At 44.3% G+C, this 18,601-nt stretch overlaps 1 protein-coding gene across 10 annotated transcripts in view; it reads right to left on the bottom strand.

Moving 5' to 3' along the window:
- Window positions 1-18,601, bottom strand: part of RALY (RALY heterogeneous nuclear ribonucleoprotein) — a 77,845-nt gene that overhangs the window by 41,161 nt on the left and 18,083 nt on the right. For all 10 annotated transcript variants that reach the window (XM_070247325.1, XM_070247332.1, XM_070247321.1 and 7 more), the window contains exon 2: window positions 3,900-3,975. The gene's annotated coding sequence lies outside the window, so the exon portion shown is untranslated. The remainder of the gene's footprint in view (window positions 1-3,899; window positions 3,976-18,601) is intronic.

Here is an 18,601-nt window from a genome sequence, read left to right as displayed (position 1 = left end):
CACGGCTTCAAGTGGAAGAGGAGGCGGGAACACTCTCCAATCCATTCTATGAGGCCAGTATTATCCTGATACCAAAACCAAACAAAGACATCACAAGAAAAGAAAACTGCCAACCAATATCCCTCATGAATACAGACACAAAAATCTTCAACAAACTATTAGCAAACCAAATCCAACACCATATAAAAAGGATATACACTGTGACCAAGTGGGATTTATTCTAGAAACACAAGCTTGGATTAACACCCAAAAATCAATTAATGTACTGCTGCCTTAGTAGAATAAAGGACAAAAACCACACAATAAACAAAATCCAACATCCATCCATAATAAAACTGCTCACTAAACTAGGAACAGAAGGGAACTTAGCCTGATAAAAGTTATCTACAAAAACCCTACGGCTAACGCTGTACTTAATGGTGAAAGACTGAACACTTTCAACCTAAAACTAGGAACAAGGTAAGAGTATCTGCTCTCACCAATTCTATTCAACAACGTACTGGAGATCCTAGCCAGTGCAATCAGGCAGAGGGACTTTTTTTTTAATGGATGTCAGATTATGTCATTCCTCTACTCAAAACTCTCCAGTGGCTTCCTATTCCACTCAAAATAAAGCCCTAAATGATCTGGGTCCCTGTCTACCATTGTGATTTCCTCTCCATACTCTACTCTCCCTCTTGCTCACTTCATCTCTAGCCACACTGGCCTCCTCCTGTGCCTCAAACACAATAAGCATCCTCCTGTTTCAGGGCCTCTGAACTTGCTGAACTCTATGCCTGGAATGTTATTCTCCAAGATATACACACAGCTCACTACTTCAGTTCCTGCATATTTCTGCACAGATTTTATTTTCTCACAGAGGCCTTCTTTCATCATGCAATTCCCTCCCTATTCCCTTGCCTTGCTTTATTTTTCTTCATATGTATACATTTGTTTACCTGTTTTCCTCCACTAGAATTTAAATTACAGAGAGAAAACTATTTTCTTCACTGCTACATTTCAAACACTTAAAACTGTGCCTAGCACATAGTGAACACGCAATAAATACTACATCAATGAATATTTAAAAAGAAAATTTTTGTACAGGAGAATCAACAAAAGGAGAGGGGGGGAACCAGTGGCCCAAGAGGCTGAGAAGCACCAAGATTTTAGGTGAAAGGGAAAGAGCCAATGTAGGATAATAGAAAAAACTCAGTTCTCTGGAGCCAGACTCTTCAGGGTTCTAAGCTTGGCTCTTCCAATTACTGCTTGTGTGTCCCTCTCCAAATCTCAGTAATTTATATGAGACTACCACCTACCTCCCAAGCTGCTATGAAAATGAGATCGATTTATGTAGAGCATTGAGTATAGCACCTGATAACAGACACCACAAATAATTAATTTAACATTTTCTGATAAATCTAGCCTTCAAGAGGAACCTAGAACTAGCTTAAAAATTACCTAGCGCCACCTTACTAAAGCACATAGATTTCTGTAGGGTTAGTGCCCCTAAATTAAATGGCCTCCATACTCATTTTAACTTCTTTCTTATCATTCTTCTTTCACCCCTCCCTTACTATTAGCTTTCAGCTCTAGCTGCTGTTAATATAGCAGCTCCTCCCCCTTTCTTATATGCTGCTATAAATCTGACTGATGTTTAGAAATCAGATTGCTAAATTGTTATAACAACATGTAAAAACAGCAATAAATTAGTGCTGTGTAAGGGCTTAAGAATGACAATGCTTTGCTTCTTTCTTGCTTTTTAGTTGGGCTCTGGAAAATTGAGGATGTTAGATAAATAAGCTACTATACGGACATCCCTATATTATGCACTTTCTTACATGGAATCATTCATATTTTAAAATAGTCAATAGTTGAACTTCTTCACAGAGCACTTGTTACAAGAACAAGACCCAAGCTTAGCACCCAGGCCGTGGAAAGGCCAGAAGCTACAGAACTTTAGAATAACCAGACAAAAAGAGGTGGCAGCAAGAACCTGGAGATTCAGAAAAGAGGGAAGGTTGACGAGTGTGGATTCCAAGAGCACCGGTTGGGGGACAGACTCCTGTGTGCATTCTCAGGCAGAAAGAGGGAAGAACAGAATGTCTATTGTTACAAACTGTGAAGAGAATGACCGATTTCACTGGCCGACGGCAAGAGAGAGATGGTGGGAAAACTGGAATGACCATGGCCTCTGATAAGATATGAGGCTACAGCATAAGTGCCTTTTTCACTCACAGTTGAAGAGTAGGGTTGGGGGTGAGCAGGGAACCTAGGGCCAAAACAAGAATAGCCTTCCTCTTCTGAGATGACAGTAGGGAACAAAGCAACACCTCAGTGGTGCTAATCAGTGAGTGCAGACACATGCTGGGGATGGGCTCTTGAAAACTGCTTTAATATCTGTGCTGGCAGTGGCCTTGGAATCAGGCTGTGTGAGTGCATTTAAACCTGCACTCTGCAGCCCACATGCTGTAAATTATAGCTGCCAATGCTGCCTAGCTTTGTCTCTGTGCCCTGGAATTCTTTCCCTTGTGGAAAGCTTGAGCATCGGGTAGGGCCTGCAGAAGAAGGAGAGGGCATGGGAAAAGATTTAGTGCAAATTTCACGAAAAAAATCCTCCCTTTTACACCTTTGGGGAGGGGGCTGGCATACAGGTCAGAGACTGAGATGCCAGGGATACTTATAATGCTTCCTTCTCACTTTCCCTCATTTTGGTCATGCTGCTTTACAATTTACAAAGCTTTCCAACTTGCATTTCTCATTTGATTCTCTACAACATCCTCCACGATTGGTGTACACATAACAGACACTGACGGTGGAGGGAGGCACTCCAATCTTACAAATAGGTAAATGGAGATTATCCAAGGGCAAATGTCGAAAGAAAATAAAAATCCAGGTTTCCCAACTCCAATCCAGCTCTCCAGGTCCCTATCTTTGCTGGCCAAAGTGTTTATGGCATCCCACACATTACAGATGTTTTCTTCCCCTTCCAGTCTTATTTAGCCTGGGTCTCTGCCTGCTTGAAGGTTCTTCCTATCTTTCAGCCTCTTGGCCCTCTCACTAGAAATGCCATTGCTCAGAAGGGACGCACAACTCCTGCCTGCCCTGCTGGGTCCCTCAAATAAGTGGACCTCCTTCCTGAATCCCTAAGGAGGTCTGTCTTCATAAACTTTGTAAGAAAAATCTGGATCCGAGGGAGATTAGCAGTCTAAGGAAAGCCTGCCAAGTCAGGAAGAAAACTGGTATTTACAGTTAGACTGACCTGGGTTCTGGCATCAGCTTTATGGATTCCTAGGTGTGAACCCTGGGCAAATTATTTCAGCTTCCTGAGCTTCAATTCCCTCATCTATAAAATGGGGTTTTGTCTAGATGAGATCCACAACATAATTGGTTCTTAATGTGTTGACTTCCCTTCCTGTCTCACCATCTGTGGTCTTCCCTCTAAGCTTCTCCTGACTTCCCCTTCACACAGCATTACTCTATCATTCCAACCTCACCACCGTTCACAATTACATTCTGCAGGACAGCTGAAACTATAGGATTTTCTAAAGCTAACCTATGGGCTTGGTAGGTCACAGTCAAGAATCTCCTTCCAGTCAAGAAATCAAGAAAGTCTCTAAGGGCTATGAGGTCATTTTAAGAGAGCTTGTGGGAGGATGGATTTAGCTGCCAGGCCCAGGATACTCCCCAGCAGAAAGCAGCTGGCAGAAGCCAGAAGGAACTTAAGTAAACCTGCTTTGCCTTATTCATGGCGAATGATCCCAGACCATCTCTTCCCAGTACAGGAGGCTGCCTATGCCAATCTTAGACATGGAGTAGGAGAGCAATCACTTGTAAGTTATCTATACTAAGGGCAAAAATATGCCCCCAACTAGTTACCCTGTATCTTGGTCTGAGTTTGCCCAGGCACCCTTACTCACCAGTACCGAGGCTGAGCTCAGCCAGCGATTTCCTCTTTTGGGTTACAGGGTCAGCACCTCTGGGAACAGGGCTCACCTATAAGAGAGAGAGAAGTCAGGGTTCTGCTCAAAACAGGCACAAACTTAGGTCAGTGCAGGCATTTAAAGTTCCTGCCTTCACATGCCTGCATCCTAGCAAAAGACAAGTTAATGATTAAATATATAACTTCACGTCATGCTAAGTGCTATAAAGAAAAATAAAGCAGAGTAAGGGAAGAAAGAATGACAAGGAGTGAGAATGAGGTCTATTTTAGATAAAATGGTCAGGGACAGCTTCTCCAAGGGGTGACTACTGGACAAAGACCTGAATGAAGTGAAGGGTAAGATCTGAAAAGATCTGAGGGAAGAGTGTTTCAGAGAGGGAGAATAGCAAGTACAAAGGCCTTAGGCAAAATAAGCTTGTTATGCTTAAGGAACAAGAAAGTCAATATACCTAGAATGTAGTACTGGAAGAATGAGATGCTAGATACATGTGGAAGAATTAATTATACTCTCTATTTTACAAATGAGAAAACTGAGCTTCAGAGGTTAGGTGACTTGCCCAAGATCAAAGGAAGTCAGTGGCAGAACTGGGAACAGAACTAGGGTCTTCTGGACAACTCTAACTCTGTCTCACTCCTGGGTCAAGTTCCTCTAGGCTTAGATAACCTGAAACCCAGGTGCAACAAACTTTCAAACACTCTGAGATTGGTTTCAGGTTTCTCCCCTCACCCCCTCCTCTGTTGGGTGAGGATGGCTGAACAACAGAGAAACTCCTATTTATTATCTGCAATGTGGGATAAAGGTGTCTCTGGGGCAAGGAGAATAATAGTACATGCCAGGCAGTTGCAAACCCTTTAGTTGTATTAACTCATTTAATCTTTATGACAATCTTGTAAGGACTGGTGTGGTGGTGTATTCCCCATTTTACTAGTGAGGAAACTGAGGCACAGAAGTTAAGTAAATTTGCACAAGTCACATAGCTAATAGATGGTAGAGCTAGAACTTGAACCCAGGGAGTCCAACCTCGAGGACTTGCCCTCTTAACCACACACTATACTACTTCTCAAAAACAGAAGAAAAAAGACCAGAAACACGTTCTCTAGTCCTAGCTGACATGGCTGAGAGTCCCCACTCATACCCAAGCCTGAGATCCTCTCCACCTACTTGTAGTCCAGCCTTTTTACTGAATACCAGTTGAAAGACTCCTGAGCCAAGTAGTTCCAGAGGCTTCTCTAATCTCTAGCTACTGTGATGACAAAGCTATGATGGTAACCACAACAACAGCCATTTAAATAGCCACTAACATTCAATGAACACTTGAAAATAGACTAGGTACCGGGGCTAAGCACCTTACATGCACATCTTATTTGAGAGACACAATGACAGTTGCTCTAAGACACTGGTGGAGAGATGGGGCAGGGGGTGGGGAGGCCACCAGGCCTGGAACAAAGCAGCAAACACATGGAACTGAAGGATCTCTACAGGCCCAGGTCAAAGGAAAAAGGCAGAGGCACTAGGGGGTGAGTGGTAAGGGAAATGGACTATCAGCACCCTCACATTCAACATGTCAACAAACTGAACTCATCTCCTATTTCCTAGCCTACATGGTTCAGTAAATAGTATAACTATTCTCACAAGTATTTAGACTCCAAATGTTCATGCTTTCTAACCCCCACTTCCCTCATTTCCACAATTGACAAGTTTCTACATCCAAACCATTCCTTATTGCCTACTGTGTCAACTTCCTCTTGGTTCAGGATCTCTTGCCTGCACTGTTGGAATATTTCTTAAAATTTATTGACAAGAACAGATCGTTATAGTAGCCTCTTCCCTAGTCTCTCTTTCATGAGTCTCCCCCAGCCCAGCCTGCTCCAATCACCTGGCCCACACTGCTAGACTAATGTTCCTAATGCCACTCCCCTGCTCAAAAAACTGCCATGGTTCCCAGTCACCTCAGCCTCCCTCTCTAGGTATGCCATGATCTGCCTGCCTTACCTCTACTGTGGGTTTTCCAGTATTCCCACAGTTTTGTCTAAGCTGTTGTCTCATCTGGACTGCCTGGTCTTCGTTTGTACAGATTCAAATTCTTCCTAATCTTCAAAGGCTAGCAAATTGATGAAGTCATCCCAAACCCTTTCTCACCACCCTCTCTGTCATGTTCCTGAAACATCTCTGGCAGTGACTATATCCAGCTCTGCCCTCACCATCAACTAAGGTTTCAAAACTACAGTTCTCCTGTTCCTTCTTTTAAAGATTCCTACTGCTTCCGGAGAATGGAGACCTAGTCAGCTAAGATTTGTGTTCTCATTCCTGCTACTCTTATCTTACTCTGGATCTATCTCCTAACAAGAGATCTGGATGCTATCTGAGCCTCGGACTCCTCGGCTACGAAATGGGGATATAATTCCCATCCTGCCTACAATATAGGCATTTTGTGAAAAAAATGTGATAGGAAAGGAAAGGGGAAGAGTTAGGATGGGAGACTCCCAGGCAGTTCTTTAACAGTTCTGTCAGCTGGAAAACACTGCGTATATATACAAGCCTTCTATGCAATCAATCAAAAAGTATTTCCTGAGCCTAGCTGGTCATGGTCACAGCTCTGGGCTAGGGGTTATAGAGGATGCAGGGATGAATGAGAACAGTCCTTAACCTTAGACTTCTTGCAGCCCAGAGTGGGACTCTGTCAATTTCCTGCAAAGGACTACTAACAATATTAGGCAGCCTCTAACAGTTCAAAGAGTGCTATGTATTGTAAAAGTGGAGAAAGAAATCAGTCTGACCAGAGGTGGCCTCAGAAGCTTCACGGAAGGAGCAGGACTTAAGCCATGCCTTAATGCAGGGTAACAGAAAGACATGGGCTACTACGCACCAGGCACTGGGCTAGGTGTTATGCTGTTAACCCTGCATATTATACACATATATCTTTCCTTCTTACTAAATTAGTAGAGAGCACTGGGCTGAGAGTCAGAAAACCTAAAGGCTAGTTCCAGTTCTACCTCTAATTCACCATATGACCTGGGACAAGTCATTTTACTTTCCTGGACCTTAGTTTCCATATCTATAAATTGAGAGTGACAGCATCTGCTCTTCTGAAGGATCTTCTGATGAATCAAACAAGATTGACAAGAAGTTTAACTGCTTGAATCTAGTTGGTTTGACATGAACAGTAAAGAAGGAATGAGGGGAGGGTCTCTAAAGAAAAAAAAAAAAAAAAAGAGGGCTGTACCACCTTTCAGTTGAAGGGATCTGCTCTAAATGAAAGAATTAGGAAGAGCTGTGGCTAACAATGTCACTGTCTGTACCTCCATCAAAAGACAGTCAGGCAACAACCGAGACTAAAAAAGCTCAAGAACTACATTCACACAAATCCCAACAAGTCCAAGTAGAGAGAAAATAAGAACCACTATAAGTCACATATTGCTCAGGAAAAGAAAAAGAAAGTAATAATGACCAATTTAGTGATCATTAGTTAACACGCAGGCTCTAGAATCAGAAACCTCGGTCTGAATCCCAGCTCTGTCTCTTACTGGCTTCATGAGCTTGTGCCTCAGTTTTCCACATTTGTTTAAAAAAGGTTCCCGCTTCATAAATGTGTTCTTGGGAGAAATAAATGAGACAGCATGGGAAAGCCCTTAGAGCTTGGGACCTTGCATAAGTGACTCAATGATAGGTGGTATTATTGTTCCATTTAAATACCACACAAGGATGAATCGGAAGCAATAAAAAGGCCTAAAAGAAAGGAAAGACATGTACGTTTGCATTTTTATGTATCATTCCCGATGCCCAAAGCCTTAATTATTCTCATTTATTCCTAAAAACCTTTTGAAGTCAATAGAATTATCCCCATCTTACAACAGGAAACTGAGCCTCAGAGAAGCAAAGCAACTTGTCTAAAACCATACAGTTGGGAAACTGAACTTACCGGAACCCTGGTCTGACTGTGTTCTTTCTACTATATACCTTGCACTTTCTCGTGTTCAAAAATAAGGAGCGTCCCGCATATTAAAGCAGGCACCAATAATCAACTTTTAGGAAATGAACCAAATTCTCCCATTTTACACTTAAGGAAGCAACTGTTGGTTTTGCATGCCTGGGGAAAAGATGGGCAGGGGTAGAATGCAAGTGCACCAACAAGTTCCAGAGTTGTAGACTTGACTCACCAGGCCCTAACAAGGGGCTCTCGGCCCATTGTTGCAGTTAAGAGAGGAGACAGGGCCTTTTGTCAAACTGGATAACACACCCTAAAGGACAAGATGTTCTACGACTGTAACAAACAGGCAAGAAGCCATAAGAGGTACATGGGCTGAATTCAAATACCTGATCAAAACACCTTATACTGGGTACACCTTCACAAGAATGAGCATGTACAATGCCCTGGGTGTGTACACTGTCCCTATTTCTGGGAAGGACTTTACTGTGGCCCAGATGACTGCAAGTTAGTCTGAAAAGAAGTACGCCTTCTCCTGGGCCAGGCTATTATTTTGGAGCATTCCATCAAAAAAATAATAGGGAAGGGCCGACCCAGTGGTGTAGTGGTTAACTTCACAAGCTCTGCTTCAGTGGCCCAGGGTTTGCAGGTTTGGATCCCGGGCACAGACCTACACATTGCTTATCAAGCCATGCTGTGGCAGGCATCCCACATATAAAACAGAGGAAGATGGGCACAAATGTTAGCTCAGGGCCAATCTTCCTCAGCAAAAAGAGGACTGGTGGCAGATGATAGCTCAGGGCTAATCTTCCTCATCAAAAATAGTAGTAATTATAACAGGGAAATGGTTGCACAGGAGTATATAGAAACTGGGAATTTACAGCTGGCAACTAGGGGGAAAGAGCCAGGAAGTGAATTAAGAGAAAATTTGGGGAAGAAATGGGGCCTGGAAAAAGTCAAAGGCTTTTGGTAGGGTGGAGCCAAGCAAAAGGCCTGGGACAAGAGAAAGGGAGGGCTTCAGGGGACTAAGGAGAGATTTTGACAGAAGAAATTATCTCCTACATTTGTAAAACAAATTTTTTAAAAATAGCACGTCCCTACAGAATCCTTGCTGTTTAGAGCAATCTCCAGGGCCTGCAGGAAGACTGACTGAAAGAGGTATTACTCAAGTGCTATCTTCCTCGGGAGAGGGGAAGAAAAATGGAAACTGGGTTCTCTAGGCCTCCAGGGTGGCAACCAAAGAAAGTGAGCAGCCACAGAGGATAATCATAGCACAGGAGCTCCAGGATCAATCAGGCAGAGCTTACCTGCAGGTGGCCTCAGACCCACTTCTGCTACAACCAGCACTCAAGGGTACACAGCACAACTGCCCACATCCAGCAGGGAGTACAAGATTGGCCACAGAGCAAACAGCCCTGGTTCCATGAGCCACACTTGCCAATCTATCTGTTAGTTCTGTTCCAGCTGCCCTCTAACCTCTTGGCCTGAAAACTCTAATTGCCTCAATCCTTGTGAGGCCTGCTTTTCCCAGCCTTGGCCAAACCCCACAGTCTTGCAGTTCTACCAGATTCTTCCTTCTCACAAGGATATCTGACCTTGACTCTTGTGACCTGCTCTACTGTTTGGCTGCCTAGGCCCTGGCATAATAAACTAACTGGCTGTGTTGCCGTAGGGGTTCCACAGATGACCTCACAAAATAATAAAAATAGTCACAAAATGGCTCAGTAAAACCCTCCTCTACTCCCCAACAAAGACAGGTGTCAGGATGCCCAGTATGTCGCAAAAGGAGGCCGTGGAGGGCAGCTGGTTTCTTAATGATAGGTAACATTAGGGTTTTTGAGCGCAATCCATGTCCATGTATGAGAACATTATACATGCCATAAATGATGAAACTCAATCCAAGAAGTCTCTAGGCTGCCTGTAGGAATGTCCAGAGAATACAACAGACATGCAAGACAATTATTCTTGCCTCTGCATTTTCTGGGCAGCCAACAGCATTTCTCTTTTCTCAGCTGAAGCTGTCTCGTTTTCCCCTCCTCCTTCCCTAGAAGAACCAAGCCCACAGGAAACATCAAGGGAGGCACAAGTAATTATTGTTTTCTTTTCTCCATGCTAATGAGACAGTTGGATGGTTCCCCTTCCCTTTCCTAAGTAGGAAGCAAGAATCTAAGGCTTTGTAATCTGTAACCAACACACCAAAGCTTAGGCCAGACAGTGCTCTGCAACTGAACTGTGTAGAAGACAGCTTTCTGTCCCTGATTAGACCAGAGCTGGAAGAGGCCCTATCACTTTATTGAAGAAGTGGTAAAACCAGAGTGGGGAAGAGGACCTGTCCCAAGTCACAGAAGAAAGTCAGTGGCAGGGCCAGCAGTCTCCTTACACCCAATCAGGGCACTTCCCACATCATCCAGACTTCCTACAGTACAGAATGACTTTGGAGGTGTCCTAAATGTGGAGCCTGGAACTGTTAAAGTTTCAAGTTCACATATCGGTTTTTGAATAGGTATTTTAAAAGCAATGACAATGCTCTGCACATGCGGCCTCAGCCCAAGAACTCCGGTTCCGGGGTGGAAGGCCAGGATCTGAGAGAGAATGCCAATTTTACCCAAAAATTAAAATCAGAATTAGATGCTCAGGCAAAAAAAGAATCTGTGGATTTTAAATTCAGCTCAGTTATGTGAGAACTGTAGATACCAAGGGCAGGGTCCGGAGTCAGCCTTAAGAATGAACATCAGGTTTGGTGGATAAAGGAGCTCCTGAGTAAAGGATACTACAACATCAGTCTGCTAGTCCAATCCCTGCATTTCAAAGATGAAGAAATTGAATCTAGCACTATCGGGGGCTTCAGAGGAGAGGACTCAAGGTGAAGCAGCAGAACTGAAAGATCCTAGGGCTCAGAGCTAGCCACAGCCTGCCCGCCTAAAAGACAATCTCTGGAAAAAGAAGCCAGCATTTGCAAAGGCTGTGCTGAGCATAAAATGGTTAAGTTTTTAAGACGGAATAATTTGTAGAATCTAATATGGCATATTTTTTTAACCTGAAGACTGGCTCCTGTCAGCCTCTAAAATCTCTTCCCTCTGTCTGTCCTAGCTCTATCATTTCAGGTGGGATTCAGCAACTCAAATCCAGTCCTCAAACTAATTCTGACTCCAGGCAGGAGATATTTAAAATAGCCTTAGCCCTAATTCCCATCCCCTACCCACAGGGCCTGGATATCAACCCTTCCTCCCTGTTGTGTACCACAGAGTTGACTGTGGGGCTCCTTGTGGTATTCCAACATACTGCCAGTGCTGAACACCAGGCTTCGTGTTCTAGAGGGCAAAAAATCATGTGCTCTATTTTATAAATGGGCCCAGGTCCACATGAGAGCCCCTGCCTTAGTCACCGGCCTGACACCTCAGGCCCTCTAAGGACTAAAGCCCCAGGTCTGAACCCAAGGCCAGGCCTCCCCACCAGTGGCCATTCTCCAGAGACTGCCTGCCAGCCTGGACTTGCACTTGAGTTTGCCACTCTGCCCACCCTTCTGCAGAGAAGGCAGCATGGTATAGTAGAAACAGCGTGTAGACTGACCTGGATTTGAGCCTTGGCTCTGCTGCCTACACTGTATCCTTAAGCAGTGTTACTTAACTGCTCTCATGTATCCTCTTAGAACTTTGCTCACTCTGATTACTCGTCTGTGTCTTTTACCATTCTCCCCTACTTGGGAACAGGGAATAGTTAGTTGTTTCCCTGTATCCTCAATGAGTCAGTTACTGTCTACTGAATGATCCTGTAAAACTAAGTTCCCACATCTGTAACAGAGGGATATCACCTATCTCAGAATTATGAGATAAATGAAAGAAAAGTATGTAAATTGCTTCAATCAGTACCTGGCCCTTTTTCCTCTACTGTATCATGGATGCCCAGGGCCAAGTGTTTTCCTGTACTGAACTAGACTGCCCATCCTAGAGACATCATGCCTTGCTGAACCTCTAGGATCAGCTGAACCTGACCCCCAGGATTTGTTCCACTCCAGTAATTAGACTGAGTGCCAACTCCTGGAACCCCGCCAGTAAAAACAGCTAGAGATATGACTACTCTCTTCACAAAGGTAGTAAATTTCAAGAAAAGAGGCGTGGGCATATAGTAATATTCTAGATTTAAAGGAGTGGGGAATATGGGGGGAAAGAAAAAAGAGAAAAGGCTGTGATCCGAAGTTGGGGTCTTAGAGAAGAAATCCGAAATTCCAAGGAGCGGCTAAAGTCATTTGTACTGGAGCCTACAGAAGGGCCAGAAACATGAAACAAATTGGCTGAGGTCACACAGTAAGCTGAAGGGAGAAACGAGTTTGGAACTGACCACTGTGGCCTCTTCATCTAGTGGTTTTTCTGTCCTACAGGCTAGATAGATGCAATGTTCTAGGAAAAAGAGTGAGGCATAGGGAGTTCAGTGTAGTGGCACGGAGAGACGCACAAGGGATGTCAAGTGGTACTTACGCAGTTTCTGGCTGGGAAAAGTGATTGAGAAATACATCCAGCCTTTAGTTTTGCAGGGGCCTAATATGCTCTGGAAGTTGAAGGGTAGAAATAAGTTCAACCTGGCCAGAACAAATGCCAGCACTTAGGGGAGGGGGAGAGTACAGGGTGTCCTCAAAGCATCATGAGCCCCCTCTCCCACAACACCAGCTGCTCCGGGTGTTCAAAAGCTTCCGCCCACCTATCTCCAACTTCCCAATTCAAACTATGTTCCAGGTTTTCTAGGATATTTGTCTTTCCATTAGATGGTCCTCAGACTTATAAACTGGGGGTGAAGTATACTGAAGTGGCAGAATAAGAGCTCTGCGACTCTGATTGAGTCTCTTCTTTTTTCACTTCAACTTCTGCAAAGTTAAATGATTTGCCCAAGGTCACACAGATAATAAGGGCAAATCAGGACTTGACTACATCCTGTGTTTTTTTTTGTGACCATGGTGACTTTCAGCAAATTTGACCATTACAAAGTTTTGAGAGGTAGGGAGGGCAGGCATTCTCCACTAAATCATGCTGTCCCTTCTGAAAAGTCTCATTTGACAAACCTCCAATCCACTTCAGGCCTAGTCCTGACATTTATCTTTTCTTAGAAAACTTTCATAATTACCTTCTAACTCAAGAGGTCAGCAAACTTTCTGTACGTGGCCAGACAGTATTTTAGGCTTTATGGGCTAGTAAGAGTCTCTAGTATTCAACTCTGCCACTGTAGTATGAAAGCAGTCCATAGATGAATAAACAAGTGTGGCTGTATTCCAGTATAACTTTATGAAAAGCAGCAGCAGACTGGATTCAGCCCACAGGCCACAGTCTGCTGACACCTATTCTAACCTATTGTCTCAAACATCCTGTCTCCCATCATACGCATTCATATCACAGTCCTGTACCCTCAATGCATCCCCTCTGCCTACAGGATAAAGTTTAATCTCTACCCTCATCCTCTACCAAATCCTTCCCTGCACACTATACTCCAGCCACAGTGGGCTATCACCTGGCAACTTCCTACCTTTCCCCATGCTGTTCCCTAACACCTGCAATGCCCTCTCCATTTCTCCGCCAATATTACCTATTCAGGGACAAGCTCAAATGCCAACACCTGTGAGAAGTCTTTGCTTGTTCTGCCTTACAAAATAAGTCATACATATGGCTGTCAGTCACCCACCACTGCCTCCCCACTCCCCCACAATTCTAAGCTTCTCAGGGGCAGGGATTGTGTCTTATTCAACTCTGTATCCCTTGCAGTACTTAACATAGCACCCAGTGTCTGCTGACTGAACAGGCATTTAGGCTGAGAGGAGGTCACTAGAACATGGGGAACTTTGATTCTAACAGAACCATGAGATGACTCACAGCATCAATGAAGCCTTTAGTCTGCTTCTAGGGCTGCCCTCTCTCCCTCCCCATCATGTTTCTTGGGGCTGGCCAGGTAACTAGTTAATGTAGGGGCCAAGACCAGGCATTTCATTAGGTGGCTCTAGTCTGTGCTGAGATATGCGAAGGAAGAGGAATCCTATTTTCAGAGCTCCTTGTCCCTGACCTCAAACTGTATCCTTAATACCAGCCATAAACTGATCCCAAATCCAGATTTAGCCCTAGATCAACAGACAGCCCTCTAGCACAGATCCTTGGTCACCAAAGGCAAGGGATTTCACTCAGGGAAAGGCTAAGGGCGTGAAGTCTGACCTAAAATGAAGAAAGAACTCAAAGATATGTGGTAAGAATCACGAGGAGCATCACCTCTGGATGCAAAGGGATCTCTACTGAGATTAAGGGTCCTGGGCAAGCCTGTAGCCCACAAGTATGGCTATCTCAGCTTGGGGAAGATATGAGGCCAAAGACTAAATTGCTGATGGGGAAAAACAAAACAAACACACAAAAGAATTTTTCTCCTAAGCCCAGAACAGAACAACATTCCATCTGGGTAAGTGAGCTTGTCACAGGCATGGGGTACTTAGCATATCTGCCATTTCAGGATTACGGCTGTCAAGTTTTAATTAGGGTAATTAGAGTTAAAAATGTAATTTCATTTCAGGGGTATTTTGAATAGATTCCATTAATTTCTTTTTTAAAAAGAACACAGAAAGGAGGGGCAGGCTGAGTGGAGCAGAAAATTTTGCCAACAGAGAAGCAAAGCCATGTGCCTGGGCCAGACGAGGTTTCAAACCACTGGCAAGAACCCCCAGCACCTCTGCAGTCTTAGACCAGAGGACAGAGGGCTGCTGCTCTTCAGCTTTCCTCCCTTGGTTTCCTCCCTGAAACTACGTTTCAGTCTGTACCTGCTAATAAACCCACCTCCTCCCCACCTGCTGCTGGTGTTTCTGCCATTCAATGGCTACTATTACAGCCCTAAGTCTAGGGCTGTCAATCTGATTTGCTACCTGTTAGGGAGTGCTCTAACGTCCACCCCTTTATCAAGAGTTCCTGGAGACATCTGTTCTAGTTCCCTGGTCTAGAGTGCCCTCCTTGCCTTGCCTGCCTCAACTCTTATTCCTCCTTCAAAGCACAGATCAAAGTTACCTCCCCCAGGAAAGCCCACCTTCATGCCTCTGTAATCAGAGTCCCTTGCACATGCCTCTAGTAAGGCACACACATAGAACACTGTGGTTTGTTTCCTTATTTGACTCCGATGCTAGATTGTGAGGTCTTTCAGGGCAGAGACTGAGTCTTCATCAGGGAATCCTTAGCACTAGCACAAGCCCTGACACACAGGAGATACTCAATAAATACTGGTTGAATGACCAACTATAGGGGGAATTTGGTCTGACTATACTGGTAGCTGAACATGCTAAGCCCTTAGGTTCTACAATGCCTAGAAACATCCAGTTATGGAATCCCTTCCCCCTCCCCGCACAGGGCCAGTTCAGAAACCTGACTCTGCACTCCATGCAGGAGGAAGCCCTCCCATTGATCCCAAATGATGACTGATCTCTCCCATTAGAACCTGTTCACGCTTTAGGTCCTTGGAAAAGAAATGAGACAGCAAAAGCAAGCAGAGCATCTCCCCCCATCCTCCTCACCACTGATTTTAAAGAATTTCCCCCAGTCTTCGAAGAGCTTGAGGGAGAGGGCTTGAGCTCCAGTTCAGCCTGTAGAAGGGTAAGGGACAGCCATCATAGAACACAATTCATCAGCTTGGAATCAGTGTTGCAAACACTCAGAAATGTTGTAGTGTAATACAACAGAGAACATGCTACATGACACAGGGCAGCCAAGTCACTGAACTTCTCTGAGCTCGTTTCCTTTTCCAACCTATCCCAGTAGATTGTTACAGGAAATAAACACACAAAGTGGCTTAACCCAATATTTAACACTTAGTACGTATTCAGTAAGTGATTTTTCCACCTGAGGAGGGGGCCTGTACTAGGTACCAATCATCATACTATGCATGAGTTTATAAAGGTGAGAAAAACATATCAAAAGTAGATACAAGTTAACCATTTCCCCATTTGCTCAGGACAGCCCTGCCTGCTGGTCCCAGGGGAAGACGGCTATACCAGAACTGTTGGGTTGACAAGTGTAACCAGTTCCATTTCATGATAATCAGAGTCTCCCCAGCTAGGAGCACTCCTCAGGTCTCCTCCCAGGCTCCCCACACCTGGCTGCAGGCCCATATCGATGCATTTCTAATGAGGAGCTGTGTCAGTGCTTCCCACAAAAGGTCAGGGCTTGGGTGCCTCTGCTGCCTCTGGCCAAAGCCTGAAATGCCCTGCCCAGGGTAGACCCAGAGAACTGACACTTTTGTGGTAGAAAAGGATCCCAAACTGAATTCACCATACAGCAGCATGAAATTTTAGAGCTGAAGGGCTGCCTTATAAGCACAAGCTTTGTTACATTACAGTTGAGAAAGCTGAGGTCCAGAAAAGAAAACTTGTCCATGATGGTACACAAAGATAATGCAGATCTTCTTACTTGTAGTTCTTTCCTCGCAATAAGTGTTCCCCAAGCAGGCTATACAACAAAAGAACTCAGGGAACTGATTAAACATAGTTTTCTAGGCCCCACCCCAGACAGTCTGATTTGGAACATATGCAGTAGGTCTGGCTCTTTTGCTAAGTATATGATCATCTTCCAATAGAAATGAGCCCTGAAATCACAACACTGGGTTCGGACCTAGGTTCAAATCTACCTTGGGTCATAAGAGTGTCATTTAGAAGCAACCCACTATTGCCTGATCCAGCCTCCCTCCACCCCCACCATAACAGGGTTATTCTAGGGGCCTTAGTTGAAGGATCTGTCATAAACGGTTCAGACTTCCTAACAGTCCACTTCGGCAATCAGCAAAGTCATTTCCTTTCAAAACTAGTCTCAAAATAAACTGTCTCTTTTAAAGATTAGAAATACTTATGGAGAGGCGTGTAAGGAATAGTGGGAGACGGTGTGATACTCAAGTGCAGGACCTGGGGTGGGGGCAGATGTCAGTACCTGCATGTAAGGTAGGACTTGTGTGGATATGTAAGGGAGTGGACAGCATGGTGTCTGAGACAGGCTGGCAGATACTTTCTTAGCATACACAATTCTGGGTATCTGGGCAGAAAACAGTGGGAGCGGGGGTATAGGAGGATAAACGTGTGGGTACACGGCAGGAGGAGGAAGTAGATAACTTGAAGGTGTAAGGGAGACAGTACGGATGTGTGTGGAAGAGAAGAAATGTGCGTACCTTTATGACTCAATTGTGTGTGTATGTGTTGCAAAGCACAGAAACCCGCAGGGATAGGAAGGAGTGTGTGTGTCCGTGTAGCCTAGACATCTTTATGTGTGAGAAAACAGATTCATAAGCATTTCTGACTCATCCAGCCCTGGCTTTGCCTGAAGGCTCATACCACTCAAGGGCAGGCCTGTCTGCAGAAACTTCTCATTAAAATTGACATTCTGACAACTACTAAAAAAAATAAAATGATAACGACACCCCCAGCATCGTGGGAGGTTTAAAAAAGTCAATGCCAATAAAACATAAGAGACAGATGAGAAGCAATTATGCCACAATTACTTCTCAGCTTCACAAGGGGAGGTGTCACTTGGAGTCAAATATTGTACAGCTGATTCACATCCCAACCCAAAGGCCCAGATTTCCTGGGTTACCTGGGGAAGAGGGCAAGAAAGAAGAAAGTAGGCAAAGAAAGGTAAACGATAAAGTTTAAAAAAAAAAAAAAAAGAACTGGAGAAATGGGAAGACGAAAGAAAAGGGTTGAGAAGAAACCAAAAATAAAAGGCAAGTGGGTCAAAAGACACAGGAAGAAGGGAAAAAAAGAAGAAGAATACAAAAAAACAAAAAAGTTAGAAAACACAGGAGAAATTTCTTTAGACTGGCCTAGAAATTTAGCACACATTCTAGCAGGAATTCTGGCTGAGGGGATGGGTGGATTAGCAGGTGGGGCCTAACCTCTGTACTTCCTCATTGCATTTACTCCAACCATTCCCTCCATCTGGAATGTTCTTCCTACCATCTTTGCCAAACTGAACTCCTGAATCTTCAAGGACATATTCAAATGCTATAGCTTCTAGAAGCTTCCAAGATTTCTCCCAGTTAGAAGTTCTCTCTCAAAAACTCCTGTAAAAGTGTCGGCCCTGTGGCCGAGTGGTTAAGTTCGTATGCTCCGCTTCGGCAGCCCAGGGTTTCAAGGGTTCGGATGCCGGGCGCAGACATGGTACCACTCATCAGGCCATGTTGAGGCAGCGTCCTACATGCCACAACTAGAAGGACTCACAACTAAAATATACAACTATGGACTGGGGGGATTTGGAGAGAAAAAACAAAAAGAAAAAAAAAAAGAAGATTGGCAACAGTTGTTAGCTCAGGTGTCAATCTTTAAAAGAAAAAAACTCCTTTAAACTTCCAGAGCACTTTATCATACTTCACCTGTAGCAATTAACAGTCAACTTTTTTTTTTAAGATTTTATTTTTTTCCTTTTTCTCCCCAAAATCCCCTGGTAACATAGTATATTTTTAGTTGCGGTTCTTTCTAGTTGTGACATGTGGGATGCTGCCTCAGCATGGCTTGACGAGCTGTGCCATGTCCATGCCCAGGATCCGAACCAGCGAAACCCAGGGCCGCCGAAGCAGAGCGCAAGAACTTAACCACTTGGCCACGGGGCGGGCCCCAACATTCAACCTTATACCCTGGGTATCGGTATACATACATTTCTGTCATTCATTCTGCAAGTACTATTTGTGCCAGGCCTATTACAGAGACACAAGGGAAACACAGATAAGTAACACACTGTCCCCTGGCTCATAAGGTCTCAATTTC

This window comes from Equus caballus, chromosome 22, assembly GCF_041296265.1.
Source record: "Equus caballus isolate H_3958 breed thoroughbred chromosome 22, TB-T2T, whole genome shotgun sequence".
In the NCBI taxonomy this organism is placed as follows: Eukaryota; Metazoa; Chordata; class Mammalia; order Perissodactyla; family Equidae; genus Equus; species Equus caballus.
Note: the sequence above shows the minus strand (reverse complement) of the source record. Positions and strands in the feature narration are given on the sequence as shown.